We start from the raw sequence: 24,317 nt of genomic DNA on the forward strand, positions 1-24,317 counted from the left end.
TTGTGGTGCTGATGCTCTCGTGTGGGGAGTGAAAATGAGTGTGTTACGAGCTCCGCTGCACAGAGTCTTCCTACAGTCGCCTCTCGTTTCGGGCCCGGTAACAGTTGGGGTGCGCGCTCGCTTGCCCGTGCAGGGGGTTACTATGATTCTGGGGAATGATCTAGCCAATGGGAAAGTTTTCCCGATCCCTGAAGTAATTGAAAACCCCGTCGATGATTTTGATTTTGTTTCCGAGCCTGCTGCTGACAGTCTGCCCTCTGTTTTTCCTGCCTGTGTTGTCACACGCGCCCACAAGCGTAAATATGGTGATGTTGACTTGTCTGACTCTTTTCTATGTTCTGAAGCTGTTCCTGAGAAAGCTGAACTGCCTGTGGAAAAAGCTGAAAAATGTGTGTCTGATAAACTGCTACCCGCTACACCTGACCTGTCTTTTGAGGTAAACAAAACAGATTTTATTCATGCGCAACAGAATGACCCGACTTTGGCCAAATGTTTACTTGCCGCAAATTCAAGCGATCAGAATCCCCGTGTCTGTCACGGTCTGGCTGGCAGACCGTGGGGATGTGGGGAAAGGAGGACCCAAAACGCAGACTCTGCGATGCAAACAGTGCTCTTTATTCACAGTGAAAAACTGTAAACACAATAACTCCCCGTTGCTCCCTTGAACCCCGTGTGCGTGCTTCCCTCCGACGTCTGTGCTCGTGCTCCCCGCTGTTGTGTTTCCGCACACCCCGTGCGTGCTGCCTTTCTGGACCACTCTTCCTCCTGCAGGGAAACCATAGAGGCAGCCATCAACACTAACCCTCGGCGGGCATATACGAACAACACAGACATATGCTGACACACTAACTTGGTACGATAACTCAATGATCCCGCGTCGGTGGGAGCTCCAAGACTCTCCTAAGTAGCTCCCCCGACGAGCCCTGATCAGCGGCAGGTGTGTGGCTTCGGGTGTGGCCAGTCCCTCCGCAGGGCCACACCCCTCAGGCCTGCAGGTGGCCGAGCTCCATCCTCCAGGCACACCCGCAGACATACACACCCATACCTCGCCTAAACATATGAGTGGGACACAGACTAACACAGCACAGAGAAACACACATATGTACACGCACAGAGAAGGAGAAACGACACCAAAAATACATAATAATAATACACAGGTCCATGACTGCCCAGGGATCCTGGGTCGCCCAGTCCCAGGACCCTGACAGTGTCTACAGCATTGAAAATGATGTGTTAATGCGCAAATGGCATCCTCCCTCCTCTAGTGATCTTGGCTGGAACGTATTTCAACAAGCAGTTGTACCGCAAAATTTCCGACACCAAGTACTCAGCCTAGCACATGACAGTTTCTCTGGACATTTAGGAATTAGGAAGACCTACCTTCGTATTCTGCGTCACTTTTTCTGGCCAGGTTTGAAGACTGATGTGACCAAATATTGCCGCTCTTGCCACGTTTGCCAGGTCAGCGGAAAACCCAACCAGGTTATTCCTCCTGCTCCATTGCATCCAATCCCAGCCTTAGGCGAACCATTTGAGCACATAATCATCGATTGTGTAGGTCCGCTTCCAAAAACCAAGTCAGGACATCAGTACCTCTTGACTTTAATGTGCACCGCCACACGCTTCCCCGAGGCTATTCCGTTACGCACTATCAAAGTCAAAGCCATTGTCAGAGCATTAGTAAACTTTTTCTCCCTTTTCGGTTTGCCTAAATCAGTTCAAACAGACCAAGGGTCTAACTTCATGTCCAAGATATTCGCTCAGGTCTTAAAATCGCTATCCATCAAGCATCAAAAATCCAGTGCATATCACCCCGAATCACAGGGTGCGCTTGAGCGTTTCCACCAGACTTTAAAAGCCATGATGAGGAAGTTCTGCCTCGAGTCAGGAAGAGAGTGGGACGAAGGTCTGCCACTTCTCCTTCTAGCGGTGAGGGAGAGTGTGCAGGAGTCCATGGGTTTCAGTCCCGCAGAGCTGGTGTTTGGACACACAGTGCGTGGTCCCCTGCGGCTGCTTAAAGAGAGATATCTGTCCGACACAGCTACCCCCGAGCAGAACGTATTAGATTACGTAAGTTGTTTTAGGGAGCGTCTGCATAAAGCATGCGAAATTGCACGCGAGGCTCTTTCCGCGTCTCAGAAAAAAATTAAAAGGAAATTCGACAAAAAGTCCGTGCAGAGAAAATTTGAAGTGGGTGACAAAGTGTTGACTCTCCTACCCGTTCCTGGATCCTCTCTCCAGGCAAAGTTCTGTGGGCCCTATACTGTCCAAGAGAAACTGAGTGACACAGATTATGTTATAGGTACCCCAGACCGTAGGAGAAAGCGTCGTGTGTGTCATGTTAATCTGATGAAGCCTTATTTTGTTCGTGATGCAGGTGTAAACTCCTCCTCATCCCCCGCTGCGCTGTCTGCCGTGTCGGTAGTTGTGCCAGCATCCCCGTCTCAGTATAGCCCAGAAAGTGATGGCTTAGCTTTCGTTTGTGCTGAGGGTTGCTCCCGACTCAGAAACTCTGAAGTATTGGATAAGTTGAATTCCCACCTAAAACATTTAGATGAGGCTGCCCAGGCCGATGTGTGTTCTCTGATCAATACTTACCCATCTCTGTTTGCTGACACTCCGTCTCGCACTACTGTCCTCGAACATGACATAGATGTAGGTGACCACCCTCCGATCAAACAACACGCTTATCGTGTGAGCCCTACCAAACGTGCACTTTTTCAGCAAGAAGTTTCCTACTTGCTGGAAAATGGTCTTGCTGTCCCTAGTTCGAGTGCCTGGAGTTCCCCATGCCTTCTTGTGCCGAAGGAAGACAAAACTCCACGTTTTTGTAGTGATTTTCGAAAAGTGACCAGTGTGACCAAACCCGACTCCTACCCTCTTCCCCGCATGGAAGATTGTGTTGACAGGGTTGGCTCCACAAAGTTTGTCACCAAACTGGACTTATTAAAGGGTTATTGGCAAGTTCCCCTCACTCCGCGTGCATCTGAAATTTCTGCTTTTGTCACTCCTGACCACTTCCTCCAATACACCGTCATGCCTTTTGGCCTTCGAAATGCCCCTGCCACATTTCAACGCCTTATGCACATTGTCTTAGGTGGTGTCACAAACTGTGAAGTGTACTTAGACGACATTGTAGCCTATTCAGAGACTTGGTCAGATCACCTTGGAACACTCACGGAGATTTTTGGAAGATTACAAGAGGCATCCCTTACCCTAAATCTTGCCAAATGTGACTTTGGTAAGGCCACTGTGACTTATCTAGGGAAGCAGGTGGGTCAGGGACAGGTGCGCCCCCTGCTGGCTAAAATCCAGGCTATCCTAGATTTCCCTGTGCCTCGCACTAGACGTGAGCTTCGCCGGTTCCTTGGTATGGCCGGCTATTATCGTGGCTTCTGTAAGAATTTTGCAGATGTAGTTGCACCTCTCACCAGTCTCACAAGTGTGTCAAAACCATTTGTATGGTCCCCCACATGCCAGAATGCTTTTGAGTCTGCCAAAGCTCTCCTCTGCAGCACACCAGTACTTGCCGCTCCTGTTTTCACACATCCGTTTAAACTTGAGGTGGATGCCAGCGCCAACGGTGCAGGTGCGGTGCTGTTGCAGGAGGATAGGCAGGGTGTTGATCACCCAATTGGTTACTTTTCGAAAAAATTCAACTCCCACCAACAGAAATACAGCACCATTGAAAAAGAAGCCCTCTCTCTATTGCTTGCTCTACAGCATTTCGAGGTCTATGTCGGTTCCAGTTCAGCACCTGTCATTGTTTACACAGACCACAACCCCCTCGTGTTTTTGACCCGAATGCAAAATTCTAACCAAAGGCTCATGAGATGGTCCCTCTTAGTACAAGATTTCAATCTGGAGATCCATCACAAAAAAGGGACAGAGAATGTACTGGCAGATGCGCTGTCACGTGGTTTTCGGAACCCCTAAGCGCCAAACAGCTTTAGGGGAGATGTTTGGTCTTGGGAAGGGGGGTGTTATGGCCCTGTCCATAATCTGTTTTGGTGGCTGTTGTTGTCTGTGCCTTTAAGTCTTTGCAGGTCCCGGAGTGGATGAGCTGACGGCTGCTGATTGGTCCCCTGGCCATGTGATCTTCATTCAAATCCCTCACCAGCAGTTGTCCCGGGGCAGCCACTGACAGCAGCAGCAGACCTGACCCTGGCCTCCAAAACCTGAGACTTTTGTGCCTGTGACTTTGTGCGACTTTTTTGGAGTTTTGTATATAGTGTGTACATTAGTTTTCATTGTAAATAGCCTTGTAAATAGCACTGCAACAGAAGGGGTGAGCTGCCTTATTGTTTTTCCTTGCACTGTTTTCTCCTGTTTATTTCAGTTAGGGAGTTAGGTGTAGCGCTTGTCTTTTGTTTGATATTTGATTTCACATAGGGTTGTAGATAACACCTCCTCCTGACTTAGCTTGTTTTGTTTGTTATTTTGGCCTTTGTTCACCCCGGAGCTTCATTTTTGCAGTGCAGAAAAATAAATCACGATTCACTAAGAAATTGGTTTCCCTTTGTGTATGGTTTTGGGGACCAGGGCGGGGCAATTCTTTCAAACTTGTGTTGCGTTCCTGTACCCCTAGACTGGGGCGTAACACTTGGCGAAATAAAGCGTTTTTGTACAACTTCATATAAATAGCTGTAACTTTTGATAGAAGATTCAGACACACATATTTATGGCTTCATCTTATAGGATTCAATATCCCCGTGCTGGGCAAACAGGTTTTGCAGCTGTGTGAGCAAAGATTTCCAAGTTATTCACAAAATGAAAACTACTTTGTGTCGGGCGAGAACTCCATTCAAATGCATGTAATAGCGAGAACTGCACTAACGTGGTGAAATAAAGCGTTTTTCATGGTCTTCATAAAGACAGCTGTAACTTTTGATAGAAGACTCAGAAATACATATTTATGGCTTTATCTTATAGAATTCAAGATCCCCGTGTTGAGCAAACAGGTTTTGCAGCTGTTTGAACTAAGATTTCCAAGTTATTCACATAATGAAAACCTATACTTTGTTTCGTTCGAGAACTCCATTCAAATGCATGTAATAGCGAGAAACGCACTAACGTGGTAAAATAAAGCGTTTTTCATGGTCTTCATGAAGACAGCTGTAACTTTCGATAGAAGACTCAGAAATACATATTTATGGCTTTATTTTATAGAATTCAATATCCCCGTGCTGGGCAAAAAGGTTTTGCAGCTTTTTGAGCTAAGAGTTTCAAGTTATTCACATAATGAAAACCTATACATTTTGTTTCGTGCAAGTTCCACATTCAAATGCATGTAATCATCAGAAACGCACTGTCTTGGCGAAATAAAGCGTTTTTGCACAACTTCATATAAATCGGTGTAACTTTTGATAGAAGATTCAGATATACGTATTCATGGCTTTGTCTTATAGAATTCAATATCCCCGTGCTATGCAAACAGGTTTTGCAGCTGTTTGAGCTAAGATTTTCAAGTTATTCACATAATGAAAACCTATACTTTGTGTCGGTCGAGAACTCCATTCAAATGCATATAATAGCGAGAAACGCACTAACGTGGTGAAATAAAGCATTTTTCATGTTCTTCATTAAAATCGGTTTAACTTTTGATAGAAGACTCAAAAATACATATTTATGGCTTTATCTTATAGAATTCATTATCCCCGTGCTGGGTATTAGATTATTCTGTTATTATATGTTACCTTATATATGTAATCAAAGTAGTTGAATTAGAATACTGCTGTAGATCACATTATACCCTTTAATATAGAGTGTGTGAGCTGTATGTCGTTTAGTTCTCATTATACTTTTGAGTTAACAGAACATATTCACATATTAGTTCATTAGATAAATGTGCATCACTCTGTATCCTTGATCTGCTGGGAATGTGTTACACTTTTTTCTTGACATGCTTAATTGTTGAATCATGAAGAGAAGGTTGTAAGCAGGAGACTCTGTGTCTAAAGACAGGGGAGATAGATAGACCACATTCCACACCCCCACCTTACAGAAAGCAGAGAAACAACTGCCGAGGTCATAACTTAGGCGCTGTAACAGAGAAAAAATGTGATGTTTTGGCTTTTACGACTAGCTGGGGGCCACTAGAGACTATAAAAAGCTGAGCAACCCGTCACCATTTTGAGACATGTGCCTGACCCTCTGGTAGCATCTCTCCCGTCCGGACGTTGTAATGCTCTGACTGTTGAATTGTATGGAAATAAATGATTGTTGATTGAGCATTTATACACCGAGTATTGTCCCTCCTTCAGCCCAAAGATTCAAAGAATTGGGAGATTTCAACAACTTGGTGCCGTGTGACCCGGATCTTTGGTGTGCTGAGGAGGTGCAGATTTGACCTTTGGTGAGATCGTGAGGCGAGGTGAACAGAGGACCGGTCCAAAAATAAAAAGGTAAGCACAGCCTGTTGTATTATAAATACCAAATGTGCATATTGGGCTTTCCAAATTAATCTGTTCACTGAGTCACATGTATTTTCACAGTAAATTTGTCGGTGTCTGGTTTTTGGCACAAGATACTAACAACATAAGTTGAGGCTGAATCCCAGTGTGTTAAATAAACTGCTTCTACCAAGAAACTAATAAGACACTACGTTGAGCTAGTTGCAGTAAACTGCTTCTACCGAGAAACTAATAAGATACTACGTTGAGCTAGTTGCAGCCACTTTACCTTCCACATTTAATTTTGTCTAATACTGGCTTCTGTAGCAATAATACATTAGAATTTCTTCTGAAGACGCGGCCATTAGTTCAGTACATTGAAGTCGAGGTTTGAAGTTTGTTTATGGTGTCGGTTACGTCCTGGCTCTTGCCGGCCATGAAATAGAAGTTGATTTAAGGAAAAGCAGATGCTGGCTTCACGGTGCGGTTGAACGCTGGCAACGCGAGAGCGAAACACGTCCGTAGGTTTGGTTTATGATATGGCCGTGTTCCGGTGGTGCGGCCGTGAAGTGCAGTAGTGGTTGGTGCTAATTTTAGTACATTGAACAGAGGCTTGACGGTGGTTTGTGGCGTCAGTCGAGTTTTTTTTTTAAGGGCTGCGGTCATAAAACAAAGTAAAATTTTACTTGCCAAGAAGTACATAGAGCAAAACCTGGTTTATGATGTCGGGTATAACTTCGGGGATGCAAGCATCACTTTTATGATGCGACTTTGCCCCGTTGTGGCGGTCATAAGCGCAGAGAAAGGGGTATTTTGGTCTATGGTGCAGTGTGCTTCAGAAGATCTAATAGTTGAGCTCAGAGGTTTCTGTGCAAATTTCTGCTGATGAGGAGCGCTCTCTGTGTGTCTCACTGATGGTGAAACGCGCTGTGTGTGTAAGGCGCGCTCTGGCTGTGGGTGAGGCGCGCGCTGAGTGTGCTTTTTGTGTGTGTGAAGTCTGAACACAGTGACAGTGACGGTTGATGTGTTTGATTAGGAGGACATTAGAGCAAAGACACATTTTAGGATCAAAGGTTGATGCCTAGTGTACCTGTGGAACATTTTGCCTATGGAGTAGCGACCCTCCTGTTCGTGGACGCGCGGGCAGGACCGGCGGCGTCCGGGTGCCGAGGTGGTGACTTGGGGAGGTGAGGGCCCCCGCATAGCTACGGAAATAACACTGGAACGGCCGTGTAATCACGGGTTCACATTTATTCCGGACTAGAACAAGACACATTTTGCGAACAAAGGTTGAGTCTAGATTAGTAAAGAAATATAAAAAGGTTGAATTCCTCGTTTCAGTGGTTGAAATTGTTGTGTGCCTGTCCCCTGACGAGTGTGAAATTAAAATAAAGAGGGAATTTGGAGCCACATAGAGATAGACGGGCATAATTGGGTGTATTACTCTGTGGTGTAATAAAAATAAAAAGGAGAGATAGTAAGAGGTGTGCAGTGGAGAATTATGGAGGAGTACAGAGAGGAATGTGTTGGGAGACTGGCGTACAGTTTACGCTGTCAAGGTAGGCGGGTTGCCTGCTTATCTGTTTAACATGTGATGAAAATGAAATTAAATAAATCTCTTAGTGTGTTAATACAGGAAGCTGCGGACCTGGACCAACTGCCCCCACAAGCACAGCGGTCGAAGCAAAATTATAGGTAATGGGAACCACACCCAGCACGAATCAGCAGCTGTGAAAAAGACAGCAGCGAGGAGAGAATTAGAGGAGAAATTAAGAGAAGTTTTAACACATAAAATTGGGGCCAACGGACTTGTGGAGGTTGGGAAGGCGTCCGGAGCATCACAACAAAAAGGTGAAACAAAAACACACAAGCAGAGAAATCTGAGAGAAAGGTAACGCCTAGTTTGAGAAAAGATAAAATTAACCTGCTTTTATACAAATGCACATACACGCAATGAAGAAACAGCTTACACTCATGAACACGTGAAGATTTTCCAGCAAGGTTAAAGAAAAATTAACATACTTAAATGATGAAGTCTATACATTACTGACAAAGAAACCCTCTGGGTTGCAGGACAACAATTTAACTAAAAAAAAAAAAAAAGGAACACTGGTCTAACCAACCAGGCAAGACACAACAAATTTAGTGGTTAAAAGATTCAAATTGTGACATGTTTTCTGTTGATTGATTAATAAAAGTGATTACTGAATGAAAGAAAGTTCCTTTTTTGGGCTTTTAAACATGATCTTAAGAATTTTAACATATACCGGTGTTGTCCTGTCAACTTGGTGGGTTAGGAGTTGATTATATCGGGAGACAAAAAACAAAAAAAGGGGGAGAGAAGGCTGACACAGGGCCTGGCCCCATTGTCTCCCCTCTGAATAACACAGCCAACACAACATCATTTTCCTGTTCGTTTGTTTTTGTTTTTTGTTTGTTTTTGTTTTGTTTTGTTTTTGTTTTTTCTATACATATTTAATTACAGGCTGCTTTGCCGGCCCTGAAAGCCGAGGCTGACTGGACTCCTGCTCTCCCCCATACGTGACACTGACCAAATGCTGCAACAGCTGGACCCACAACAACGACCTGAGAATGTCAACAGACCTGCAGGAATGTGATCTCATGCAGCCGAGACAGAGAGCACTAAACCTAAGGCCCGTTTCACTACACGGGGGAAAATTCCCAGACTGCGTCAGCTGACAGAGCTCAGCTGTGACGAGACGCCCGCCAAGCCCGAATGAAAAGTAAGGCCGAGCGAAAGAATGCTGACCTTGATAACTTTGCATTCACACTGTGCAGGACAGTGATGGACCAACACGGATGATCGGGCGGCAAAAAGGGCGTGACCGAGACAAGAGGAGTAACTGAGGACAGAAGGCACCTCAGAATGGACAAAAACACAGAAGAAGATGCAGGTTTCACCTGCGGTGAACATCGACACTGGAGAAAGGACTGCCCCAATTGGGGTCAGAACCAGGACGGACTGAATTTTGAGCAGCAGCAGCAGCAATGGTCGCAAACAAACTGAAAAGGAGGGGGGCAGGACCCCAGGGCATGCTTCAGGCCGTGGTTTACCCAGAACACCAGAACAGGAAAGTGATGAACACACACACACACACACACACACACACACACACACACACACACACACGTCTCCAAACACACAGATTCAGAATGAAGTGAAATACACACATGAACACGTGCACTCGTTGAGTGAGTGAGAAATGACACACACACACACACACACACACACACACACACACACACACACGGGAATGCTGATTCACTGAGAAGTGATGCACACACATACACATGCACACGCTTGTGCAATGAAGAGTGATCCACACGCACACACACATACACGCTGATGCAATGAAGAATGCTTTGCTTATGCTGATATGCAAAATGCTGCACACAAACATCCCAATGCATAATTTTTATGAGGAGCCATTGATTACCATTAAATACTTAGAATGTGTTATATGTCACCCAGAGGGCATTTATGTAGATTTTAGGAATAAGGTCTAAAAAAGTTTGGTTATGAAAACAATGTCTGTGCGTGATGTCTGTTTATGGCTCAAGGCCTTGACTGAATTCTTTGCTGTGCTTCACACAGCCCTGATGAGGAACAGTGGCACAGAGTGAAATTGATGAATTAATAGTGTAAGTTTTAGGTCGGAGTACGGCATTTTCTGTGATTGAGTTTTAATTCAAGGAGGAACAAAAGGTGTTACGGCACCTGAGGTTCTCATTCCCACACAATATTGTCCCGGCAGGAAGCAAAATGTTCCTGTGAATTTCTGGTTGATTGTTTGGTTTTGTTTAGCGCTAGCTTGATTTTATCAGTGAGCTTTGGCTTGTGTTCTTTCTCGTAAGCGAGAGAGGGATAGTTTTATGCTTGGACATGTCTGCAACGGGCCCTAGTTTGTGTTATTTTAGTAGTATTTTGTTGGTTATGTCTGTTTTCGTTTTTGTTACAGTGCACTGGAGAAAAAACATCTGAGAGGTGTGATCCACCGGTGGTGATATGTTGATATTTTGTGAGTTCATGATTTAACAATCAGCTCTTTGAACAAGGCCTGAAAGATTGAAATTTAAAGCGCTATAAAATATTATTACTGTAAACAGTTGCAAAGTGTGCTTCTCCATGATTGTAATTGGCTTGGGAGAAATTCACTTATAGGGAACACTGATCTAAAAGGATTGCACCGAGTCAATCCGGCCCAAAAAAACAACAAGGAATTGTTTTCCTTTAAAATGATGACGTCATCTTGCTGGTGATGGAGGCTCGAATAGGTTGCGCGGGAGACTCCATTATCAGCAACATCTGGTATGAATGTGTATGGAGGTATGCATGTGAATGGACTGTGATGGACTGACGACTAAAAGTTTTGACTGACTTGATACTGAGACAATGACTGCACCAACTTTAGGATTAGTAAATGCCAATAAACAATTAATAAACAATTCACCCAGCCGACAAGAGAAGGGTGGATGCTTCGCTTTGTTTTGTTTTGTTTTTTCAGGAGCAGGAGGATAAGAGAGACTGGAGGAGGAGACTCTAGCTTCACATAAGTATGAACTGCAGACTTAACACTGTGGTTGCTGATTTTGAGTTACCGATGTTTGCATTAAGAAAACTGTGCTATATTAGCTGTGTTTTGAGTAAGGTATCATGTTATATTATTGGGAATGCCAAATGCTACAGTGGAGAAGACTTTTGATACCACTCATGACTGGAATATGTTATTATTAACCATAGCAGGCCACTGTAAAAAGTCAATTAAATTTTATAGAGGAAAATCGCCAAAATTTAACAATACCTATGAATGACTGGCCACATTCAGAATAGAGATATGCAATAATAAACATTGGTCCACGTGATTTAGGTTCTCACTTGAAATAGTAAGTTATTAAATGTAGAATATAATCAACAGGGACATTTGATAGGATGTGGTACTGAAAAAGAACAAGAGCAAAGTAAATAAAGAAAATATTGTGTTTAGTTTGGATAAATTCAATTTAAAATGTACCATTTAAAATTTTGTTACGCTTAATTTTTGCAAAACACAACTAAAACTAAATTGAAACTAAGGATTTTCAGAAAATAAAAACTACACTAAACTAGCAAAGAATTGGTAAAAACTAATTACAACTGGTAAAAATTGAAAATCTGGAGTCGAAACTAAATAAAAATAACAACTAATGAAAATGGCGAAAAGTTTAAAACCCTGGTGCAGAGATTGGCAAATCTGACCAGGAAACGTTATAAAATGGATTGTCAGGATAGTCAGCGTTAAAGCCACTTTTGACAGTCCATACTAGGATGGCATTGGACATCTTCGGGGCGGAAGAGGGTTGGTGTGACCAAGGTGTGGTTTGGCTTGTTGTATGTACATTTCAAAATGTTACAGCTCTGGATGGACCAGTTACCAGGGCATGGAAGGATGACAGACTTTAGAAGATCCTCAGGGATGACAAGGCTGGAGCAACGGTACTCGAGAGAAGAATTTCTGATACTTTCTGAGATATGATGTCACCAACCTTCTCTTTTAAGTGTCTAGCTCCGGTGAATTGACACATGGGAGTGTGTCAAAAAAGGGGGAAGTGGAAGTTGAGTTTGAACATCAAACAATGGTGATATGAAAATTTCTATGAGTTTATTTTTGTGTTTAATAAATTAGCTATGGTAATGTGTTAGACTTAGAAAGGGTTCACTAATTTTTGATTTCTTTTACACACACATAAATTATGATTAGAATAAGTCCTGAACATAATATTTTAAACCAAATTTGAATCATTAGAAGAACAATGGATAACAATATTAGATTATCAAGGCTAGGGAGAGAGGTGTTTTGGTTTTCTGTCTCTTGCAGAGAAAGGAACAGACACCAGACGGGGACCCGGAGATGTGAGGACCCTTCACAGCAGGGACAGATGTAGGGACTGCCGAGACAGCAACTGGGGTCAAGTGTCATGACGTTTGGGCTCCTGGAGAAGATGGATCCCACAAACACAGCAATAACCATGAAGGGGTTGGCGAAAACCAGGAACACCAGACCAACGAGGTTCAAGAGGCTCTTGGCAAAAAGGGGAACACGCCGGTGACCCCAAAATACACAGATCTTTGTTTGAAATCGGGGCAGAATAATCCCCAGAACTGTGCAATGACTAAAGGGTGGTCTAACCCCGGAGGTCGAAGAAAGAAGCTGAGAATCACCCAACTGGAAGACACTGGTAGCTGCAGCAATAAAAATAAAGGTTAAAAGCTCCTTAGACAGAGGTTCTAGTCTAAGTACATTTGAAAGGTATAAGGGGGCATTAAAATGGGAGTGGAAAACTGGAGCACCAAAATAAAGCTGTGGGAGAATTGGGGAGTGATGGGAGAGTCATCTGTAACTGCTGTTATGGTTGTAAATCTAACTTTGCTTGCATCTGAACTGCGTGAACACAGAGGTCATCCCACATATGGTCCACCCGTTAAAGGGGGACAGAGGGCCTCAGGATCAAGAAAACTTGGACCTTGCGACCCTGGAGTGCATGTTGTAAGTGATCTCTTTCAGAGATCAAAAGGGGGAATTATTAGATTATTCTGTTATTATATGTTACCTTATATATGTAATCAAAGTAGTTGAATTAGAATACTGCTGTAGATCACATTATACCCTTTAATATAGAGTGTGTGAGCTGTATGTAGTTTAGTTCTCATTATACTTTTGAGTTAACAGAACATATTCACATATTAGTTCATTAGATAAATGTGCATCACTCTGTATCCTTGATCTGCTGGGAATGTGTTACACTGTTTTCTTGACATGCTTAATTGTTGAATCATGAAGAGAAGGTTGTAAGCAGGAGACTCTGTGTCTAAAGACAGGGGAGATAGATAGACCACATTCCACACCCCCACCTTACAGAAAGCAGAGAAACAACTGCCGAGGTCATAACTTAGGCGCTGTAACAGAGAAAAAATGTGATGTTTTGGCTTTTACGACTAGCTGGGGGCCACTAGAGACTATAAAAAGCTGAGCAACCCGTCACCATTTTGAGACATGTGCCTGACCCTCTGGTAGCATCTCTCCCGTCCGGACGTTGTAATGCTCTGACTGTTGAATTGTATGGAAATAAATGATTGTTGATTGAGCATTTATACACCGAGTATTGTCCCTCCTTCAGCCCAAAGATTCAAAGAATTGGGAGATTTCAACATGGGCAAAAAGGTTTTGCAGCGGTTTGAGCTAAGATTTTCAAGTTATTCACATAATGAAAACCTATACTTTGTTTCGTGCGAGTTCCCCATTCAAATGCATGTAATCGTCAGAAACGCACTGTCTTGGCGAAATAAAGCGTTTTTGCACAACTTCATATAAATCGCTGTAACTTTTGATAGATGACTCAGACACACATATTTATGGCTTTATCTTATAGAATTCGATATCCCCGTGCTGGGCAAAAAGGTTTCGCAGCTGTTTGAGCTAAGATTTTCAAGTTATTCACATAATGAAAACCTATACTTTGTTTCAGGCGAGTTCCCTATTCAAATGCATGTAATCGTCAGAAACGCACTGTCTTGGCGAAATAAAGCCTTTTTGTACAACTTCATGAAGACAGCTGTAGTTTTTGATAGAAAACTCAGAAATACATATTTATGGCTTTATCTTATAGAATTCAATATCCCCGTGCTGGGCAAACAGGTTTTGCAGCTGTTTGAGCTAAGATTTTCAAGTTATTCACAAAATGAAAACTACTTTGTGTCGGGCGAGAACTCCATTCAAATGCATGTAATAGCGAGAACTGCACTAACGTGGTGAAATAAAGCGTTTTTCATGGTCTTCATAAAGACAGCTGTAACTTTTGATAGAAGACTCAGAAATACATATTTATGGCTTTATCTTATAGAATTCAAGATCCCCGTGTTGAGCAAACAGGTTTTGCAGCTGTTTGAGCTAAGATTTCCAAGTTATTCACATAATGAAAACCTATACTTTGTTTCGTTCGAGAACTCCATTCAAATGCATGTAATAGCGAGAAACGCACTAACGTGGTAAAATAAAGCGTTTTTCATGGTCTTCATGAAGACAGCTGTAACTTTCGATAGAAGACTCAGAAATACATATTTATGGCTTTATTTTATAGAATTCAATATCCCCGTGCTGGGCAAAAAGGTTTTGCAGCTTTTTGAGCTAAGAGTTTCAAGTTATTCACATAATGAAAACCTATACATTTTGTTTCGTGCAAGTTCCACATTCAAATGCATGTAATCGTCAGAAACGAACTGTCTTGGCGAAATAAAGCGATTTTGCACAACTTCATATAAATCGGTGTAACTTTTGATAGAAGATTCAGATATACGTATTCATGGCTTTATCTTATAGAATTCAATATCCCCGTGCTGGGCAAAAAGGTTTTGCAGCTGTGTGAGCTAAGATTTTCAAGTTATTCACATAATGAAAACCTATCCTTTGTTTCGGGCGAGTTCCCCATTCAAATGCATGTAATCGTCAGAAACGCACTGTCTTGGCGAAATAAAGCGTTTTTGCACAACTTCATATAAATCGGTGTAACTTTTGATAGAAGATTCAGATATACGTATTCATGGCTTTGTCTTATAGAATTCAATATCCCCATGCTATGCAAACAGGTTTTGCAGCTGTTTGAGCTAAGATTTTCAAGTTATTCACATAATGAAAACCTATACTTTGTGTCGGTCGAGAACTCCATTCAAATGCATGTAATAGCGAGAAACGCACTAACGTGGTGAAATAAAGCATTTTTCATGGTCTTCATTAAAATCGGTTTAACTTTTGATAGAAGACTCAAAAATACATATTTATGGCTTTATCTTATAGAATTCAATATCCCCGTGCTGGGCAAAAAGGTTTTGCAGCTGTTTGAGCTAAGATTTTCAAGTTATTCACATAATGAAAACCTATACTTTGTTTCGTGCGAGTTCCCCATTCAAATGCATGTAATCGTCAGAAACGCACTGTCTTGGCGAAATAAAGCGTTTTTGCACAACTTCATATAAATCGCTGTAACTTTTGATAGATGACTCAGACACACATATTTATGGCTTTATCTTATAGAATTCGATATCCCCGTGCTGGGCAAAAAGGTTTCGCAGCTGTTTGAGCTAAGATTTTCAAGTTATTCACATAATGAAAACCTATACTTTGTTTCAGGCGAGTTCCCCATTCAAATGCATGTAATCGTCAGAAACGCACTGTCTTGGCGAAATAAAGCCTTTTTGTACAACTTCATGAAGACAGCTGTAGTTTTTGATAGAAAACTCAGAAATACATATTTATGGCTTTATCTTATAGAATTCAATATCCCCGTGCTGGGCAAACAGGTTTTGCAGCTGTTTGAGCTAAGATTTCCAAGTTATTCACATAATGAAAACCTATACTTTGTTTCGTTCGAGAACTCCATTCAAATGCATGTAATAGCGAGAAACGCACTAACGTGGTAAAATAAAGCGTTTTTCATGGTCTTCATGAAGACAGCTGTAACTTTCGATAGAAGACTCAGAAATACATATTTATGGCTTTATTTTATAGAATTCAATATCCCCGTGCTGGGCAAAAAGGTTTTGCAGCTTTTTGAGCTAAGAGTTTCAAGTTATTCACATAATGAAAACCTATACATTTTGTTTCGTGCAAGTTCCACATTCAAATGCATGTAATCGTCAGAAACGAACTGTCTTGGCGAAATAAAGCGATTTTGCACAACTTCATATAAATCGGTGTAACTTTTGATAGAAGATTCAGATATACGTATTCATGGCTTTATCTTATAGAATTCAATATCCCCGTGCTGGGCAAAAAGGTTTTGCAGCTGTGTGAGCTAAGATTTTCAAGTTATTCACATAATGAAAACCTATCCTTTGTTTCGGGCGAGTTCCCCATTCAAATGCATGTAATCGTCAGAAACGCACTGTCTTGGCGAAATAAAGCGTTTTTGCACAACTTCATATAAATCGGTGTAACTTTTGATAGAAGATTCAGATATACGTATTCATGGCTTTGTCTTATAGAATTCAATATCCCCATGCTATGCAAACAGGTTTTGCAGCTGTTTGAGCTAAGATTTTCAAGTTATTCACATAATGAAAACCTATACTTTGTGTCGGTCGAGAACTCCATTCAAATGCATGTAATAGCGAGAAACGCACTAACGTGGTGAAATAAAGCATTTTTCATGGTCTTCATTAAAATCGGTTTAACTTTTGATAGAAGACTCAAAAATACATATTTATGGCTTTATCTTATAGAATTCAATATCCCCGTGCTGGGCAAAAAGGTTTTGCAGCTGTTTGAGCTAAGATTTTCAAGTTATTCACATAATGAAAACCTATACTTTGTTTCGTGCGAGTTCCCCATTCAAATGCATGTAATCGTCAGAAACGCACTGTCTTGGCGAAATAAAGCGTTTTTGCACAACTTCATATAAATCGCTGTAACTTTTGATAGATGACTCAGACACACATATTTATGGCTTTATCTTATAGAATTCGATATCCCCGTGCTGGGCAAAAAGGTTTCGCAGCTGTTTGAGCTAAGATTTTCAAGTTATTCACATAATGAAAACCTATACTTTGTTTCAGGCGAGTTCCCCATTCAAATGCATGTAATCGTCAGAAACGCACTGTCTTGGCGAAATAAAGCCTTTTTGTACAACTTCATGAAGACAGCTGTAGTTTTTGATAGAAAACTCAGAAATACATATTTATGGCTTTATCTTATAGAATTCAATATCCCCGTGCTGGGCAAACAGGTTTTGCAGCTGTTTGAGCTAAGATTTTCAAGTTATTCACAAAATGAAAACTACTTTGTGTCGGGCGAGAACTCCATTCAAATGCATGTAATAGCGAGAACTGCACTAACGTGGTGAAATAAAGCGTTTTTCATGGTCTTCATAAAGACAGCTGTAACTTTTGATAGAAGACTCAGAAATACATATTTATGGCTTTATCTTATAGAATTCAAGATCCCCGTGTTGAGCAAACAGGTTTTGCAGCTGTTTGAGCTAAGATTTCCAAGTTATTCACATAATGAAAACCTATACTTTGTTTCGTTCGAGAACTCCATTCAAATGCATGTAATAGCGAGAAACGCACTAACGTGGTAAAATAAAGCGTTTTTCATGGTCTTCATGAAGACAGCTGTAACTTTCGATAGAAGACTCAGAAATACATATTTATGGCTTTATTTTATAGAATTCAATATCCCCGTGCTGGGCAAAAAGGTTTTGCAGCTTTTTGAGCTAAGAGTTTCAAGTTATTCACATAATGAAAACCTATACATTTTGTTTCGTGCAAGTTCCACATTCAAATGCATGTAATCGTCAGAAACGAACTGTCTTGGCGAAATAAAGCGATTTTGCACAACTTCATATAAATCGGTGTAACTTTTGATAGAAGATTCAGATATACGTATTCATGGCTTTATCTTATAGAATTCAATATCCCCGTGCTGGGCAAAAAGGTTTTGCAGCTGTGTGAGCTAAGATTTTCAAGTTATTCACATAATGAAAACCTATCCTTTGTTTCGGGCGAGTTCCCCATTCAAATGCATGTAATCGTCAGAAACGCACTGTCTTGGCGAAATAAAGCGTTTTTGCACAACTTCATATAAATCGGTGTAACTTTTGATAGAAGATTCAGATATACGTATTCATGGCTTTGTCTTATAGAATTCAATATCCCCATGCTATGCAAACAGGTTTTGCAGCTGTTTGAGCTAAGATTTTCAAGTTATTCACATAATGAAAACCTATACTTTGTGTCGGTCGAGAACTCCATTCAAATGCATGTAATAGCGAGAAACGCACTAACGTGGTGAAATAAAGCATTTTTCATGGTCTTCATTAAAATCGGTTTAACTTTTGATAGAAGACTCAAAAATACATATTTATGGCTTTATCTTATAGAATTCAATATCCCCGTGCTGGGCAAACAGGTTTTGCAGCTGTTTGAGCTAAGATTTTCAAGTTATTCACAAAATGAAAACCTATACTTTGTGTCGGGCGAGAACTCCATTCAAATGCATGTAATAGCGAGAACTGCACTAACGTGGTGAAATAAAGCGTTTTTCATGGTCTTCATAAAGACAGCTGTAACTTTTGATAGAAGACTCAGAAATACATATTTATGGCTTTATCTTATAGAATTCAAGATCCCCGTGTTGAGCAAACAGGTTTTGCAGCTGTTTGAGCTAAGATTTCCAAGTTATTCACATAATGAAAACCTATACTTTGTTTCGTTCGAGAACTCCATTCAAATGCATGTAATAGCGAGAAACGCACTAACGTGGTAAAATAAAGCGTTTTTCATGGTCTTCATGAAGACAGCTGTAACTTTCGATAGAAGACTCAGAAATACATATTTATGGCTTTATTTTATAGAATTCAATATCCCCGTGCTGGGCAAAAAGGTTTTGCAGCTTTTTGAGCTAAGAGTTTCAAGTTATTCACATAATGAAAACCTATACATTTTGTTTCGTGCAAGTTCCACATTCAAATGCATGTAATCGTCAGAAACGAACTGTCTTGGCGAAATAAAGCGATTTTGCACAACTTCATATAAATCGGTGTAACTTTTGATAGAAGATTCAGATATACGTATTCATGGCTTTATCTTATAGAATTCAATATCCCCGTGCTGGGCAAAAAGGTTTTGCAGCTGTGTGAGCTAAGATTTTCAAGTTATTCACATAATGAAAACCTATCCTTTGTTTCGGGCGAGTTCCCCATTCAAATGCATGTAATCGTCCGAAACGCACTGTCTTGGCGAAATAAAGCGTTTTTGCACAACTTCATATAAATCGGTGTAACTTTTGATAGAAGATTCAGATATACGTATTCATGGCTTTGTCTTATAGAATTCAATATCCCCATGCTATGCAAACAGGTTTTGCAGCTGTTTGAGCTAAGATTTTCAAGTTATTCACATAATGAAAACCTATACTTTGTGTCGGTCGAGAACTCCATTCAAATGCATGTAATAGCGAGAAACGCACTAACGTGGTGAAATAAAACATTTTTCATGGTCTTCATTAAAATCGGTTTAACTTTTGATAGAAGACTCAAAAATACATATTTATGGCTTTATCTTATAGAATTCAATATCCCCGTGCTGGGCAAAAAGGTTTTGCAGCTGTTTGAGCTAAGATTTTCAAGTTATTCACATAATGAAAACCTATACTTTGTTTCGTGCGAGTTCCCCATTCAAATGCATGTAATCGTCAGAAACGCACTGTCTTGGCGAAATAAAGCGTTTTTGCACAACTTCATATAAATCGCTGTAACTTTTGATAGATGACTCAGACACACATATTTATGGCTTTATCTTATAGAATTCGATATCCCCGTGCTGGGCAAAAAGGTTTCGCAGCTGTTTGAGCTAAGATTTTCAAGTTATTCACATAATGAAAACCTATACTTTGTTTCAGGCGAGTTCCCCATTCAAATGCATGTAATCGTCAGAACGGTTCGCAGCCGAGTGTGAAGCAGCGGGAATGAGGATCAGCACCTCCAAATCTGAGGCCATGGTTCTCAGCCGGAAAAGGGTGGAGTGCCCACTCCGGGTCGGGGATGAGTTCCTGCCCCAAGTGGAGGAGTTCAAGTATCTCGGGGTGTTGTTCGCGAGTGATGGGAGAAGGGAGCCGGAGTTCGACAGACGGATTGGGGCTGCAGCTGCAGTAATGCTGACGCTGCACCGGTCCGTCGTGGTGAAGAGGGAGCTGAGTGTAAAAGCGAAGCTCTCAATTTACCGGTCGATCTACGTCCCTACCCTCACCTATGGCCACGAGCTGTGGGTAGTGACCAAAAGAACGAGATCGCGGATACAAGCGGCAGAAATGAGCTTCCTCCGAAGGGTGGCTGGCCTCTCCCTTAGAGATAGGGTGAGAAGTTCGGCCATCCGGGAGGGGCTCAGAGTAGAGCAGCTGCTGCTCCACATCGAAAGGAGCCAGCTGAGGTGGTTCGGGCATCTGACAAGGATGTCCCCTGGGCGCCTCCTGGGTGAGGTGTTCCAGGCATGTCCCACTGGGAGGAGGCCCCGGGGCAGACCCAGGACACGCTGGAGAGATTATATCTCTCGGCTGGCCTGGGAACGCCTTGGTATTCCCCCGGATAAGCTGGAGGAGGTGGTTGGGGAGAGGGAGGTCTGGGCCTCTTTGCTTAGGCTGCTGCCCCCGCGACCCGGCCCCGGATAAAGATGGATGGATGGATGGATACAAAGCCAGTGACTAGAAAGGCTACAACTGGTACCTATCCAGTTCGGACGGCAATAACCCAGGCTGGGACACCGTTTTCACTTATACTGGAAACGATTGGACACCATACAAAGAAGATAAACTACAAGGGTCTGCAAAAAATCTTTCAAAACAACTGGCCTTGACTCAAGCAAATGATCATTTGATCCTGAACTTCAACACAGAAAGCAACCCACTGCTGGAGAAACCACCAAGTTCACAGAAAAGAACCCACCTGGTTCCAACAACTAAAACATCCAGTGGAACGCTGGCAGGAGACTCAAGTTGCTATCATCTAACCCTGTTCATATACAAGAGTGGAAAAGACCCACATCATTTCTTGTCAATATGTAACAACATAACGAAGGAAGTAAACACCGCAACGAGCCCCTCCTCTACAGACACAACTCCTGCTTTGACCAAAGGCCCACTATCAACAACCATGACAGCAGTGATGATAGTAGGACCAAAACTGAAATCAGACGACTGGTTCCGAATAACCACAGGTATCACAGGACACACAAACAACTGGCTGTTGCTGGCAGAACAAGCAGCTCAAGATGCTAGTGATGACTGCATGGTCTGCCTAGGACCAAGACCAATACTGAGAGTGGTACCTGCACCTATAGGAAAAGATTGCCTGACAGCTGTCATGAACTATACCAACATTGGAAACTCAAACTGCACAAAATGAGACAGAATTTTCCCCATCACCAAACAAGAAAAGAGAAAACCCATCTTCTCACGAGACGTGACAGCAACAAACCACACCTGCATAAATATGACAGGTCCAGGAGAGAGGCTGGGAAGCCTTAATGCATCAAGCTGTCTAACCATTACAGAAGTGGACCCCTCATTCAAACCAGAGAGCAGAGCCGATGTCTGGTGGTGGTGCGGGGACCCACAACTGTACGACCGCCTGCCCGGAAACTGGACTGGTATGTGTGGACTGGTGTCACTGTTGCTGCCCGTCCAAGTCATCAAACTCTCAGCCACTGACATCACCATAACAGCAGGACAACTGAAACTGGAGGGCCGAAAGAAGAGATCGGCACCAGTACAACCTGGACCAGATCCAACTTATGTCGACGCCATAGGAATTCCCCGAGGAGTACCAGATGAATACAAACTGGTGGACCAAGTGGCTGCCGGTTTTGAATCTTCAATTCAATATGTTGGTGGTGCACAATCAACAAGAACGTGGACCGCATAAACTACGTCCATTACAATGTGCAATGCCTAGGAAACCTGACACAATCGGGCCTCCATGCAGTAGCTGAGCAACTGAGAGCTACATCACTGATGTCTTTCCAGAACAGAATTGCGCTGGACATGCTACTGAGCGAGAAGAATGGAGTTTGCTCGATGTTTGGAGAGCGATGCTGCACCTTCATCCCAAAAAACACAGCAGCTGATGGAAGTTTAACCAGAGCCCTAGAGGGCCTGAAGACCCTGAATAAAAAGATGAAGGAGCATTCTGGAGTTGACACTTCCACGTGGGACAACTGGATGGACATGTTTGGGAAATATTGGAGTTTGGTGTCATCAATCCTGGTATCCGTAGCAGTATTCGCAGCCATACTCACCTTGTGCGGATGCTGTTGCATACCTTGTATCAGAGCACTGATAAACAGACTTATCGCAACAGCCATAACTCCCCAAGTCACATCCCCACCAGAGACTATGATGCTCCTTGAAAACAATGAAAGTGACACAGACTCTGAGGAAGAAGAGGACGACATATAAATAAGGAAAAATAATTTATAATGTTGAACATTTAACTATGCTAAATGAAAATGTACCCGCAAGTGACTAGAAGTTGATAAGATGCAAAATATTTGAACAACAGCAGGGAATGATAGGAGTAACTTTTAAGTTTAAACTGCAGATGTGTATTATTAAAACATACCTCCGTTATAAAGCTTTCAAATGTATTAAAATGTTCATATATTTTTGTATCACATGCCATTACATCCTGTCACGTACACACACACACACACAGAACACACACACATGCTGATAAGTAAGCTTGAAAAACAGGAAATGCTATGCAACTGTCTCTTGGTATAAATAAATCTGACTGCAATGCCTCGGTTATGAGTATCACCCGATCACTCACCCGTGCACGTAGCTCTATGAAACTCCTTTTGACTGTCTTGTATTCCTTCATCGTATTTAAAAATGTCACACACCACTGACATCACATAATGAAAACCTATACTTTGTTTCGTGCGAGTTCCCCATTCAAATGCATGTAACAGTGAGAAACGCATTGTCTTGGCGAAATAAAGCGTTTTTGAACAACTTCATATAAATCGCTGTAACTTTTGATAGAACATTCAGATATACGTATTCATGGCTTTATCTTATAGAATTCAATATCCCCGTGCTGGGCAAAAAGGTTTTGCAGCTGTTTGAGCTAAGATTTTCAAGTTATTCACATAATGAAAACCTATACTTTGTTTCGTGCGAGTTCCCCATTCAAATGCATGTAATCGTCAGAAACGCACTGTCTTGGCGAAATAAAGCGTTTTTGCACAACTTCATATAAATCGCTGTAACTTTTGATAGACGACTCAGACACACATATTCATGGATTTATCTTATAGAATTCGATATCCCCATGCAGGGCAAAAAGGTTTTGCAGCTGTTTGAGCTAAGATTTTCAAGTTATTCACATAATGAAAACCTATACTTTGTTTCGTGCGAGTTCCCAATTCAAATGCATAATGTGGATGGCCTCAGCATGTAGCACAGGCCCTGTTGTAATGTGGATGGACTCATCTACCAACACTGGCCCAGGTGCAATGTGGATGGTAATGGCCAGCACCACAGACCTTGGTGTAATGTGGATGGCCTTAGCCAACACCACTGGCCCTGGTGAAATGTGGATTACATCGGCAAGGACCAATGGCCCTGATGTAATGTGGATGGTTTCAGTCAACAGCACAGTCCCTGGTGTTGTGAAGATGGCCTCACGGGAAGCACTGTCCCTGGTGTAATGTGGATGGTATTGGCCACCACCACAGACCTTGGTGTAATGTGGATGGCCTTAGCCAACACCACTGGCCCTGGTGAAATGTGGATGACATCGGCAAGGACCAATGGCCCTGATGTAATGTGGATGGTTTCAGTCAACAGCACAGTCCCTGGTGTTGTGAAGATGGCCTCACGGGAAGCACTGTCCCTGGTGTAATGTGGATGGTATTGGCCACCACCACAGGGCCTGGTGTAATGTGAATGGCCTCATCCAACAACACTGGCCCTGGTGAAATGTGGATGGTATTGGCCAACACAACAGGCCCTGGCGTAATGTGAATGTCGTCAGCCAACACCACTGGCCCTGGTTTAATGTGGATGGCATCAACGAGTAGCACAGGCCCTTGTGTAATGTAGATCACATCAGCCAGCAACACAGGCTCTGGTGAAATGTAGATGACCTCAGACAGCAGAACAGGCCTTGGTGTCGTGAAGTTGGCCTCAGAGGGAGCACTAGCCCTGGTGCAATGTGGATAGCCTAAGCCAGCAATACAGGCCCTGGTGTGGTGACGATAGCCGCACAGGGAGCACATGCTCCCTGTATAATGTGGATGGCCTCAGCCAGTAGCACAGGCCGTGTTGCAATGTGGATGGCTTCATCTAACAACACTGGCCCTTGTGAAATATGGAT

At 42.4% G+C, this 24,317-nt stretch overlaps 1 pseudogene; it reads left to right on the forward strand.

Moving 5' to 3' along the window:
- Positions 1 to 11,718: 11,718 nt before the first annotated feature.
- LOC147327168 (uncharacterized) lies at positions 11,719 to 21,646 on the forward strand (annotated as a pseudogene).
- Positions 21,647 to 24,317: the final 2,671 nt, after the last annotated feature.

The sequence above is a fragment of the Aulonocara sp. 'chitande type north' Nkhata Bay genome, linkage group LG6 (genome assembly GCF_057382095.1).
Source record: "Aulonocara sp. 'chitande type north' Nkhata Bay isolate Kocher_YH1m ecotype deep benthic linkage group LG6, A_spYH_male_GT1.1, whole genome shotgun sequence".
NCBI lineage: Eukaryota > Metazoa > Chordata > Actinopteri > Cichliformes > Cichlidae > Aulonocara > Aulonocara sp. 'chitande type north' Nkhata Bay.